Genomic DNA, 14,271 nt, shown 5'->3' with positions numbered 1-14,271 from the left:
GCACTTAGCAAACATTGTAGTAAAAATGGAAAATGTTTTAGTGTTTTTCAAGTTATACTCTAGTAGTCAACTGCCTGCATGAAGGTAGGCCCTAGGTATACATATATGTATGCAAGCTAATGGTAATCATAAAATTGAGGACTTTGCCCCTAAAATATCTTAATTACACATTTTATTGTCATAATGCTTTCTGGTTACCCACATTTAGTGCTGTGTCATAGGATTTATACCCTTTTTTACCCATTTATAGTCTTTCAAAAATGACAGCAGAATAAGGTTAAAAGATGGGCTATTTCAGACAAGAGATCCAGGACAGACTTGTTTGACTTGAGGCCACTTTATTATTACACTGAATGTGACATCATAGGCATTCAGAATCTGGTGAAACAATCTTCTAGGAGCAGCTAACAAGAATCCTAAGACAGGAGTGTTTATGTTTGGGTTGAGACACATTGAGGAGCTGAGTGATTGACAGCAAGGGGAGCAAGGCATGAGGTAAATTTGTATTCTATTCTCAGTGAAATGGGATAGCTTTAGAAGCTTTTTAATAAAAGGGATATATGATCTAAATTTTCTACTCTAAGTATCATTCTCTGTATAGCATGGAATGTAAATAGTACAAACAGAGAAATAATGAGAATGCATTTGCTAAATTTTATAATAACTTTATTATTTTAGTTTATACTATACCAGTATAAAGTGAACATTGAATATTTTATGATAATTTTGAGAAATTTTTATTGTAATGAATAGTTTCAGCAGTGTCTTTAGAGTTTCTTAAGAGTTCCCCAAGAATCATTATCTTAAAAATATTTTATTATGAATATTATCAATTATTTGGCAAAATTGGAGTAATGATATAAAGAATCATAAGTGGGAGTATTCTATTGATATATAGTCTCTAAACAAAATACTTCAAATGTAAAATAATAAATATATTTCCAATTATACATGTTCTCAAAATATGTTAGATACATTTTAGACTAACGTTAGCTTTAATATTATTTTATATTTATGTTATTATGCTATTTATGACCCTACTAATAAACCACAAGTAATGTATTCTTGGTTAATTTTAAGATATATATATATCTATGTGTATATATATATAGAGAGAGAGAGAGATATAGTTTAGTAAATTAACAACTTTTATTTAAAAATAGACTTTGAATCACAACTCAAATGTTTTCCCCATTTTATTAATTTTTACACTTATTAAGCTCCATTAAAATTATAAATTCAGATGCAGCTTGACTTACAATGGAGTTACAATTCAATAAATCTGTTATAAATTGAAAATATTATAAGTAAAAAAAGGCATATAATGCACCTATCCTACAGAAAGTCATAGCTTAGCCCAGCCTAGCTTAAATGTGCTCAGAACACTTGCATTAGCCTACAGTTGGGCAAAAGCAACTAACAAATGGTCTATTTTATACTAAAGTGTTAAATATCTCATGTAATTTATTAAATACTGTAGTGAGAATGAAAAACACAATCGCTGTGTTGGCTCTCAATGTGTGATTTTAAATGAATGCATATCTGTATTGCACAGGTATGGTATAAAGTCAAAAATATGTTAAATTGAAACATCATAAGTCAGGGTCCATCTATATATCTTGCAGTATTTACATAAATGGGGCAGAAAAAATGATCCAACATTTGTATCATTAAAATCAAAGAATAGGGAAGTGAGAATAGAACTGCAGAATAATTCAGTGAAATAATGACTAGAAACGTTGTAAATGTGGTAAAATACATAATATACAGAGTTAGGAAACTGAACTGTAAATAGGATAAATTCAAAGAAACCCCACATATTATGAAGACCCCTTAAAACCCAACAAGACATGTCACAGTGAAATTTCTGAACATCAAAGACAAAACAAAACCTTGAAAATAGCTAGAGAGAAATTATTCATTACCTACCAATACAAATATTGTATCTAAAATGATATATACATAATTTCAAAACAATATCCATGTTTTAAATATGTTTAAAATATATACATAATTTCAAAACAATATCCATGTCTCAACTGACATGATGGTGTCTAGAAAAAAATTGCACAATATTTTTAAGTGCAGAAATAAGATAACTATTAACTATGAACTCTATATCCAGTGAAATTTTTATCATGAATGAAGGGGACTCAAAGACATTCCATGTCAAAGAAATAGTAAAATAATTTGGGTAGCATACCTTGAGGACATCATTGAAAAATGGCCGAAGGAAATTCTTCATAAAGCAAAGAAATTATAAAAGAACAAATCATGGATCACCAGGAAGAAAATTCAACTGAAAGAATAGATATGTGGACACATGCAATAGACTACCTTCACAAGTTGGATAATTCATTCATTGTATAATTCATGCAACAGGCTATCTTCAAGAGTTGTATAATTCATATTGATGATTGAAACTAAATAATGACATCATCAGATAAAAAAGAAAATGATAATTAAAAGTCAGAAAGTAAAAGATTTGAATGAAAGTCAGTCTTCTACACTGCACTTGAAATGTTAAAATGTAGATACCATTAAGACTGTGTTAAGAGTCATATGAATAAAGTAATACACAGAGCAAATATACTAAGACATACACTCAAAGCATTATGAAAAAATTAAGATAGAATTCTAAAAAAAATTTTCAAGTATCCAAGAAGAAGGCAAAAAAAAAAAAAAAAAGGGAGAGAGAGAAACAATGGAGTAAGAAGCAGAGGAAACAAGCAGAAGATAAACAATAAAATGGGAAATGTTTCTCTGATATAGCAGTATTGGTTTTTTTTAATTGTACTTGGTTAGACATGTCAATTTAAAGAAGCAATTGACAGAGAGGATAAAACACACAGCCTATCCATATGCTGTTTACGGGAAAATTTACTTCAAATTCTACAACATGCATAGATTTAAAGTTAAAAGGATGGAAAAAATATATCATCAATTATTACTTCACATGTAAGTTGCTGGACCACAGCTCCAGAGTCTCTGTTTCAGTAGTTCCAGGGTGGGATCTGAAATGCTGTATTTTTCTTTTTTTAACTTTTATTTTAGTTTCAGGAGTACATGTACAAGTTTATTATATAGATAAACTGTGTGTCACAGGGGTTTGGTGTACAGGTTATTTTGTCACCCAGATAATAACCATAGTACCTGATAGGTAGTTTTTCTATTCTCTTCCTCCTTTCACACTCCACTGTCAAGTACTCCCCAGCATCCATTGCTCCCCTCTTTGTGTCAATGTGTATTCAGTGATTAGCTCCCACTTATAAGTGAGAACATGCAATGTTTGGTTTTCTGTTTCTGCATTAATTTGCTTAGGGTAGTGGGCTGCAGCTGCATCCAAATTGCTGCAAAGGACATGATTTTTTTCTTATTATGGCTGCATAGTATTCCATAGTGTATATGGACCACATTTGCTTTATTCATTCCACAGTTGATGAACATGTAGGTTGATTCCGTGTCTTTGCTGTTGTGAATACTGATGTGATACACATACAGGTGCATGTGTCTTTTGGTAGAATATTCATTTATCTTCGCGTATTTAGTAGTGTGATTGCTGGGTTGAATGGTAGTTCAACCCTCAGTTCTTTGAGAAATCTCCAAACTGCCCTTCACAATGGAATTAATTTACATTCCTACCAACAGTGTATAAGCCTCCCTTTTTTTCTGCAATCCAGTCAACATCTGTTATTTTTTGACTTTTTAACAAAAGTCATTCTGACCGGCATGAAATGGTATCTCCTGTTTTGATTTTAATTTCTCTGGTGATTAGTGATGATGAGCATTTTTCCATATGTTTCTTGGTCGCCTATATATCTTCGTTTGAGAAGTGTCTGTTCATGGCCTTTGCCTACTTTTTAATCGGATTATTTGTTTCTTGATTGGTCTTTTAAATTCCTTGTAGATTCTATTAGGCCTTCGTCCAATGCATAGTTTGCTAATATTTTCACCCATTCTGTAAGTGATGTGTTTACTCTGTTCATAGTTTCTCCTGCCTTGCAGGAGCTCTTTAGTTTAACTAGATTAAAACTTTTCAAGTTTTGTTTTTGCTACAATTGGTTTTGAAGACTTAGTCATAAATGCCTTCCTAGAGTTTGTTCTAGGATTTCCCTGTCTTAATTACATCGTGAAAACATAGTTTCAGCATTAAGTATTTATTCAGATGATTACAAATAATAGAAAGAATATGGAAAATTTTGTTCACTTAAATAAATGTAATATTGTGTCTTGTAAGTTGACAACTGTCAGGCTATATATTCGTACTCTGTCATCATTCAAGTTTATAGTCTTAAATTAAAAACTAGATAGCAATTTATGCATATATTTAAAAGTGAATTTAGTAGGTATTCCTGTGTTGATGTTAGTTTGGGTTATTTTAGTTGTATTTTTCAAATTTGGACTTCTTTTTCACAGACTCAGAAGCAAAAAAGAAAAAAAAAAAAAAGAAAAGAAAAAAAATGCCAGTAACTAAAATTGTATACAAATATTCTGCTTTACGTGGGAGATGAACTTTACTTATCAAATAGACAGAGTCACCATCAATGAAACACTAATATAAAATAAACATTTGTCACATAAGACTGCTTTTATAAAATAAAATGTTTAAAAATCAAATATCCTCGAGAGCTGGAAAATATTTATATAAAAAATATATAGGACAACTAATAACAATGTTAAATTCATGATATAAAGATTTATTAAAAATATAGGGATTAAGAAAAAATAAATTATACTTACTCTTTCAAATATATATATATATAGTAATAGAATGAAAGGTTAAAAATGTGTGCATTCATTCATAGAAGGCTGAGAAAGCTACAAAACTTTGTGTTTAAATAATATACATTTAAATGTTGTCACGATTTCCAAAATTAGAGTTGATAACATGCCCATTTTTTTTTTCAGAAAAAAGCTTTAAACTGATTTTCATAGTATAATATTGTCTGATCATTTAAGGTTAGTAACATTCCTTCAAAGAATAATTGTGCTAATAATTTTTAAGCCATGTGTAATCATCAAGATCCACATAAAAATTGTAATTATTTTATCTTCCTAGACAGTGAAATAAAATAATTTTGAACAAAGTTAAAGTATGTTCTCAAATTTCATCCAAGACAAACTAAAAGGCTAAAAATTGAAAATATTTTATAAATCATTCTGAATAATATTACTGAATCATCTAGAGTATGATCAAGACCAAACATTTTTCTACATAAATAGGTTAAATGAATACAAATTGTTTCTCTCACTATGAAGAACTCAACACTTATTGCAAATTCTAAATTCACAGCAGTTCTCCAGGTAGAAGTTGATGGTTTTGTGCTGATTAGAAAACAAATGTAAAGAAGGCTATTTTAAGATAGGCTGCCTGTGTTCAACACAAGGCCAAATCTAAAGGAGGTCAAATAATTTGTAAATACAGTCATACAACAAAGCATCCGTAGTTCAATTGGCAATAACATCTTCTTCTCAGGCTCCTGTCTATAATTTCTATGAATAAGATTATGTAATTCACAGGATTTTTGTGATTAAATGTGTGACCACAAAAGACTCTAGAGAAAATCAAAATCAAATAATTTATTGAAATGAATGTAATTAAATATTATATCTAAAATGATATATACATAATTTCAAAACAATATCCATGTTTTAAAATATAATTTTACATTTTTTATTTAAATAGAGTCATATGTTTTATTTAAGTCATAAATTATGTCAAGGAATATGTAAGGAAGATAGTTAATGCCTAGGAATGTAATAAAAATATTTTAATGCTTTCTCTATATGTTTTGATTCATAATTAAGAAAGTACCTAAGAATGACATAAATTGAAAATATGGAATAAATTATGAGATTCATAACTGTAAATCACATAAATTATAATTATTTGTGACATTAATAAATTATGAGTGGTTTATAAATCATTTCTGACAACAGTTAATTAACAAAAAGTTACTTCAACCATTCTGAGAAAAAACAATTGGAAACCTTATTATAAATGATATTATTTATCCATAGAAAATAATCCCTAAGTGAATTATAATTTGCAAATTGAAAATATATGCTGGTATTCATCTAAACCATCTAAATTTGTTAATATTTTAATCTCTTGCAATATATTGGATACAACAAATTATAAAATGAAACATTCTAAATAAAATTCTATGACATTCTGCACGAGTTGGTGACCCAGTTATTACGGAAGGATAACTGATAGTCTTCAGTAAGTTGTTGAATATTTTCCCCTGTAAGTCTGTTGTTTTCAAGAACACAGTGAACTTACAAAATTATTCTAAGCTTCTTTCAATTTTATGAACTCTTTCTAATGAAGAAATAATCCGATTACCATACACTGACAATAGATAATACATGTTATTAGAATATCAAACGTCTTAGTTAAATTTTCACATCAGAATTCAATTTTTATTTTTCTTCTGTGTTATTCTATACCACTTCTGGTTAAATTACACTAAATGTTATTTCTACACATGAACTTAATAGGGATTACTTCCATGGCAACTGGTATAAGTTTTCAGTAAAGAATAGCTTTGAAAGTACTGTATCTTCGGGATTATGTTTTGAGTTATTCTGTTGACCTTAGGGACTTTTATATTTATTTTTTCTTGGAAGGACTTAATTTGAAGAACAAAAGATCAGATCAGATTTAAGTTAGAATAGATGTTTCTCTTTTTTTCTCTCTGAGAAATATCGACAGAGACACAGAGACGTGCTTGCACCCTGTGTTACATAATTGATCATTTAAAACTAAATTAAGCCAATTATTTCCAGATATGATTGATATTTCAAAGACATTGTTTCCATTGGTAAAATATATTCATTCACATTTGCCTTCACAATTATTTATTCCTTAGGGACTATACCTATTTTGTTTACAGTCAGAAAATCACATGGGTTTATAGAGGCTATAGAATATTTAATTTTTAATATAATTTCATTTTATTCTTATTTATATGTAAATATAATTTGATAATAAATAATGGGTAATAATTATTTTAGTTTTTATTTTCTCAATGAACATTTATTAAGTTTTCTAACATGGTAATTATCTAGAAGGACATTGAACATAGACTAGTTAGCAAGCAGACATTGGCCCTGATCTCATGAAGGAAGCATTTAATTAGGAAACATTACAATTTCATATAAGTGTAATTTTATCTTCTTATATGAGTGCAGAAGACTAAGACAAGTGAAAAGACAAAATAGAGTTACACACATTAAAGTAGTAAACATCCATAAATCTATCAAGGTTTAAAGTGCTTCAAACACATCAGAGGGATAATCCACAGTATGTGAAACCGGCACATAAAATGCTGCCTTAGTTGAGAGAACAACCTTGAACAACAGAAAATGAGCAGTTCGTTTAAGTATTTCTACATTTCTGGGCCTTTCTATTCCTATTTTCCTGACACCACGTTGCAGGTCTGGAATAAGCCTTTTAGTTCTTCTTTTCATGTGTTTTAGACATTTGTGGTTATTTTTCCAGCTTCTTCATTGATGGATTACATACTGTTCTTTTTTTTTTTTTTCATTATCTCTAGAGAGCACAGCACCTGTCTTTATGTGTGTATAGCCTGCATTTTGTCATACAGAACTACATTAATGTGATTTTTTTTTTTTTTTTTAAGATGGAGTCTCATTCTGTTGCCCAGGCTGAAGTGCAATGGAACAATATCAGCTCAGTGCAACCTCCGCCTCCTGAGTTCAAGCGATTCCCCTGCCTCAGCCTCCCAGTAGCTGAGATTACAGGCGCCTGCCACCACGCCCGGCAAATTTTTGTGTTTTCAGTAGAGGTGGAATTTCACCATGTTGGTCAGGCCGGTTTCGAATTCCTGACCTCATTTCTTTCCACAAAGCCCCCAGCTCTGTGTATCTTGTAAAGATATAATTGCCTTTTGAAAAATGTTTCCTTAACTTGGAAGAACACTGCTACTGAAACCACTAGAATCAACAAAGATGCTCAGCACACAAAATGCTTAATTATGGGGTTAATATAAGCAAACTTTTCTATGAAGTTCTTTACACACACTACTTGCAAATCTTCATCAGCCACCCATTCCTTAACACTTCAAGGGGTTGCCTGAATAATTCTTCTGGAACTTATCTCGAGTAAGGTTATTAAAGACCTCATATCTTGAATGCAATGTACATACCTTAATCCTAATTTGTCTTGCCCTGACTTTAGCACCTTATAGGGTTGGCCTTGTTTTTCTCTAAAAATATTATCTGTCTTGAATTTTCTATTTCTATTTCCATGAAATGCCATTTTACGTGTTCCTGTTATTTTTCTGGACATTCCTTTGTAGTATCTTGTCAGCTTCTCTTAATTTATACACTCATTAATGATTAAAGTTTTCCTGAAATTTATAGTGGAAGTTTAAAACATTTTAGTGGCATCTACTCTGGTTATTTCAGTTACAATCTCTTTGTGAGAGCTCTCATATTCATATACCCAGTTGAGATTGCTCTAGGGTCTAAATATGGAGCTTCTTACTGACAACCACCTTGAATTGTCTCACCGGCACTGCCTGTTTAACACAAATCTCCTCTCCAAACATATATATTCTCTGTGTTCCCTAAGTCAGGAAATTACACCATGGTTTACATAATGGTTTTCCCTCAGTCCCAAATCTGGGATTATTCTTGATTCTCTTATTTGTCATCAATTCTATCACAAATCTAATTTATTCTATATCATACATACCTCTGAAACCCACCCACCATCTTCTTCCTCATGGCCAAGTGGCCATCATTTCTCCTCTGGATTATTGTAATATTCTCTTAAGTGATGTTTCAAAATTAACTCTTCCTACTTTGTTATTTGTTCTTCGTTCTTTAAGATCTCCTTTTGTAAATGTAAAACTGATGGTCATCTGATGTATAGAACAATTCAAGGCCTTCCTACTGATATCTGAACAGACCCAAAATCTGGCCAATAATACCATCCAGAAAAGGTTTCTTTCTGTCTAACTTTCTAGGATCTTTTCACATATCTATTCCTTTAACTCTCCATACCTTAGCTATATTGACTTTCATTTGGTTCCTTTATTTGTCATGGTTATTTCAAGCCCTAGGTCAGTTTTTCTGTTCTGAAAAGACATTTAACTCTTACTATTCCTTTGTATGTGTATTTGCATGAGAACACAAACCTATATAGATTCTTCTATTAATTCTTCACATAGAATGTTGAAAATCAATTCCTTATAATTATTATAATTGAAATGTATTACATGATAAATATATATTTTCTATGATATTGAAGTTTTCCATTAGCACAGCACTTGTGTTAGTCTTCTTCATCATTATAGTCTAAGTATAGAGCTTGATAAATTGTAGGCATCAAATAAAAAGATATTTGAATAAAAATGAATAAATCAAAAACCTTATATAAACAGAATAATTAAAATTGTTTCAATGAAGAAAAAACACAGAGGCCAAATTTAATTTAAAAATTTACTAAACCTTAAAAACAAAAAATGCATCCTATTTTATTGTTCTGAAATTAAATCTAGTGCAGATGAGCCAGGGCCCACAGCCAGTGAGGTAAGAATTTATAAAATCTTGAAGAAATTCAAAATGAAGCAATGCTGTTCCCTAGAGTTTAGAAGACTAGTTTTTTCAGGAGTATACATTTCTGAAATTTTACTTCTGTTCTTTTAAAATTATTACTCAGATTTTATTGTACCAAATAAACTGTATTTATATATTTTTAAGTTTATGCATATAGGCAAATATCTCTAAAATTTCTCTTCTAATAAAAATACTTACGGCCGGGCGCGGTGGCTCACGCCTGTAATCCCAGCACTTTGGGAGGCCGAGGCGGGCGGATCGCAAGGTCAGGAGATCCAGACCACGGTGAAACCCCGTCTCTACTAAAAATACAAAAAACTAGCCGGGCGAGGTGGCGGGCGCCTGTGGTCCCAGCTACTCCGGAAGCTGAGGCGCGAGAATGGCGTAAACCCGGGAGGCGGAGCTTGCAGTGAGCCGAGATCGCGCCACCACACTCCAGTCTGGGTGATAGAGCGAGACTCCGTCTCAAAAAAAAAAAAAAAAAATACTTACATATACACATTTAGATATTTTGTGTATTTATTCAGTAAGTGTATTAATTCAAATCTTATGTTTAGCAGTTATTAATATTCCTTTTGCACAACATCATAGGCTTCATAGACAGACATTCCCGGAGCTAGGATTCCTATACTAGAAACGTTGTATACTGCCTTACACCGATTATACTTTAACATATGTAAGCAATTTGTTGAATTCTTATTCACTAAACGTTCTTTTCCCATCTTCTGGCCTGGCTCAGTGGGTCATGCCTGTAATCCCAGCACTTTGGGAGGCCAAGGCAGGCAGGCAGCAGGCAGATCATTTGAGGTCAGGTGTTTGAGACCAGCTTGGTCAACATGGTGAAACCCCGTCTCTACTAAAAATACAAAATTAGTCGGCGTGGTAGCACACACCTGTAATCCCACCTACTCGGGAGACTGAGACAGGAGAACCGTTTGAACCCAGGAGGCAAAGTTTACGGTGAGCTGAGATCAGGCGACTGCACTCCAGCCTGGGTGACAGACAGACTCCGTCTCAAAATAAATAAATAAAAATATAAAAGTAAATATATTTCCCATCTTCTAGTAAATTGCTGTTTTCAGAATTGATCGTAAATCTATACTTTCTGGGCTTTCATTCTTTTAAACATCTTAGCCAATAACTTCTGTACTCCATTCTGTCTAATATATTCATTGATGAAATGGGGAGTAATTCTCATAACGCTGAATATCTTATTATATTAATTTAGTGTGTTGATATTACTGCCTGGCATATACTTTTAATCTTCAACTTTCTTGTATGAATTTAAAATATGCCTATTATATTAGTATTAATCTTTTAGTATTTTAATATTGTTACATTTTACTCCTTGATTAACACCGAGTAGGCTACAAAATACATTATATTTTATACTAATATTTTAAATACATAATAAACATTTTATATACTTCTTTGGAATAAGTTAGTAACATTTCTAAATATAGTTGAAGGAATATAATGAAGTCTTTAAGTGCAAACTAGTTGATTTTAGATGTATTCAATGTTTCATAAAACATTCAGTAAAAATGGCAATGTATTTTTAAAAGATATTAATACAAAGTCTATAAATTTACATAGATTAATACATGAAAAGTAACTCAGTTTTTATTCATAAAAAGAATAATTCTTTTTAAAGAGATAGTTTGGTCCTAAGTTGTGTTTTTTGGCTTATTTCATTGAAATGGTAAGCTTACTTGGCTCTTAAATTAATATTTTTTCAAAGAAGACATTATATAGTCACAATAACCAAATACTCTTTTATTTATATATGTCGAAAATCAAGTGAATAAGATATACTCAAGCTAAACTGTAATACCTTCAGTGAAACATTTGTCCAATAAAACACCTTTGGTAAACGTTTGCTATTTTTTCCAAGTGCCATAATCAAGATTCATTTAATTAATGAAACTTTTAATGTAATTTCACCTTCTTTTCCATTTTAGGTTAATAATTATCAAACATATGGCAATGCTGGACTTTAGCTGATCACCGTGCTTCTGGAAAATAACGAAAGTTAAGACATCTGTTCACCATTTTGTGTGTCCAAGGACCACCTACATTTTACATATGACAAGAACTACCCACCTCCACTCTTCAGGTAAGACTTACTGTCCACTCTGCCCCGTGACTCCCCCACGTCTTGGGGACGACTCCCTTGTACCTGAAGCTATACTACTGTAAGCCTCCTTTCCTTTTTTAAGATGTTTGTCATTAATGAATGTTCATTCTATTGCAATAGCCTGAATAAAATCATTTTCTCAATTGTTCAGTACGTATTGTCTGTGACAAAAGAAAGATAGGTTATAATTTGGCATATATTAATAATTTTAGTCTTTTTATTTATGAATTATTCTATCTTTCCAAATGCATAATAAAACATAATTTTTCTTTTTATTTTGAGAGGGAGTCTTGCTCTGTTGCCCAGGCTGTGACACAATCTTGGTTTACTGCAACCTCCACCTCCAGAGTTCAAGCAATTCTCCTGCCTCAACCTCCCGAGTAGCTTGGATTACAGGCACCCACTACCACAACTGGCTAATTTTTGTATTTTTAGTAGAGACGAGGTTTCACCATGTTGGCGAGGCTGGTCTCGAACTCCTGACCTCGTAAACTGCCTATCTTAGCCTCCCAAAGTGCTGGAATTACAGGCAAGAACCACCGCACCTGGCTGTAAAATGTAATTTTATACAAAGTTATAGACACATTTAAATATATATATATACACACACACATATATATATGTATATATATATATCAACGTGCAAATATGCTGTATTGGCCTGTTATCATGCTGCTAATAAAGACATGCCCAAGACTGAGTAATTTATAAAGGAAAGAGGTTTAATTGACTCAGTTCCACAGGGCTAGGGAAGTTTCACAATCACGGCAGAACGTAAAGGGGAAGCAAGACACCTCTTATACGGCAGCAGGCAAGAAAGCTTGTATAGGGGGAACCCCCTTTTTAAAACCATCAGATCTTGTGAGACTTATTCACTATCGCAAGAACTGAATGGAAAGACCTGCCTCCAGGTCTTTTCAATTACTTCCCACCAGGTCCCTCCCACAACACGTGGGAATTATGGGAGCTACAATTCAAGATGAGATTTGGGTGGGGACACAGCCAAGCCGTATCATACACACAGATTATTCACCTGAATTAAATAAAAGCAAATAATAGAAAGAAGAGAAATATTAAATGAATATGGAATACTTTTCATAAACTTTGTATGTATGTACACATTTGAACACACACAGACATAGTTTATGGTGGCTACATGAAAAGATTAGGTAGAAATAGGTCATTTCAATCTCTTCAACTAAATATAACTATTTAAAAATTCAAAATAGATTCCTGAAATCTTTATATGTTTTTATTTGGGTTCCGCAAAATCTTTTGACTTTAAAATGTTAGCACCACAAAGCACCTCAGTAAGAGGATAATGAAACAGTCAAAGGGTAATAAGTTCAGAAATCTCTCTCCATTTAAAAAGTTATTTCTTCATAAAAATTTTATTTTCCTGTTGATAGAATATAGAAATAAAACTCAAATTTTGCTTAGGACATAGTGAAGTCATATTCAGGATATGGATTTTTACCCTACCAAAGAGGTGATAATGAAGACATGTAGGTTTCCTATTCAGCCTTTGTACTCAAAGTTTAAATTCAAAAAAAGAGAGACCCTGTATCTTAGAATGCCTTCCCCTCTCCTAGCAACCACATTATTGAAATTCAAACTGCTAACATTCTAAAATCCCCTTTTTAAATAAGGATAGAACATGCTGAAGAAAAAAGTTACAACGAGAAAATATATGGGAACAAAATGCCTACGCAGTGCAGAAGTCTGAATAACTAAACCACTCAGAGTAGAGGAAAAAAGCGAGATTCCAAAGATCCAATAAAGTCGATTCTTAAAAACGTATAAATCAGTTCCTACATTTTTTATCAAGTTCAGATTTCTCTGTCCTTAATCATATATTAAGATAATCTAAGATAAATTATCTTATATTTTGCAAAACAACCATAAGTATAAAAAATACTGGAAGAATAATCAGTATATTAAATTCATGAAGAATTTTTACAACGTGAAGAATTTTTAGAAAACGTATCTCCAAATAGAGTGTACAAAAACATTTTCTAATAATTGTTGCTTGAAACTAAATATTTAATTTTTTAAAATTATAATAGAAGCATACTAAATAATATGCCTAAATAAATCTAGAAAACAGTTCATTGTTTTCTATCAAAAATAAATGTATATTTATATATTTATTCTAAAACATTGAAATTATATTAAATTTGACAAAAATAATAGCCACAGGAGGAACAGTTTTTGTAATTTTTTAAACGAGAACAAAATATTAAAGAATATATTTATTTGGTGAGAAATACATTAAATAGTCTATTGCAGCAGGGTAGGGCACCATTAAATCCTCAAGTTTATTTATTTTATTTTATTTTTTTAATTTTGAGACAGTTTCCCTCCCAGGCTGGCGTACAATGGCTCAATCTTGGCTAACTGCAACATTCACCTGCTAGGTTCAAGATATTTCACTGCCTCAGTCTCTCTAGCCGGGATTACAGAAGCCTGTCACCATGCCCAGCTATTTTTGTAATTTTAGTAGAGACAGGGTTTCACCATATTGGCCAGGCTGGTCTCGAACT

General features: G+C 31.7%; 1 long non-coding RNA gene across 1 annotated transcript in view; it reads left to right on the top strand.

The window, feature by feature from the left end:
* Positions 1-418: 418 nt before the first annotated feature.
* LOC105554236 overlaps positions 419-14,271 on the top strand; it is a 30,763-nt gene continuing 16,910 nt past the window's right edge. The window contains exons 1-3 of the long non-coding RNA XR_001008292.1: positions 419-495; positions 11,553-11,707; positions 13,378-13,485. This is a non-coding gene — a long non-coding RNA (uncharacterized LOC105554236). The remainder of the gene's footprint in view (positions 496-11,552; positions 11,708-13,377; positions 13,486-14,271) is intronic.

The sequence above is a fragment of the Mandrillus leucophaeus genome, unplaced genomic scaffold, assembly GCF_000951045.1.
Source record: "Mandrillus leucophaeus isolate KB7577 unplaced genomic scaffold, Mleu.le_1.0 Scaffold633, whole genome shotgun sequence".
NCBI lineage: Eukaryota > Metazoa > Chordata > Mammalia > Primates > Cercopithecidae > Mandrillus > Mandrillus leucophaeus.
Note: the sequence above shows the minus strand (reverse complement) of the source record. Positions and strands in the feature narration are given on the sequence as shown.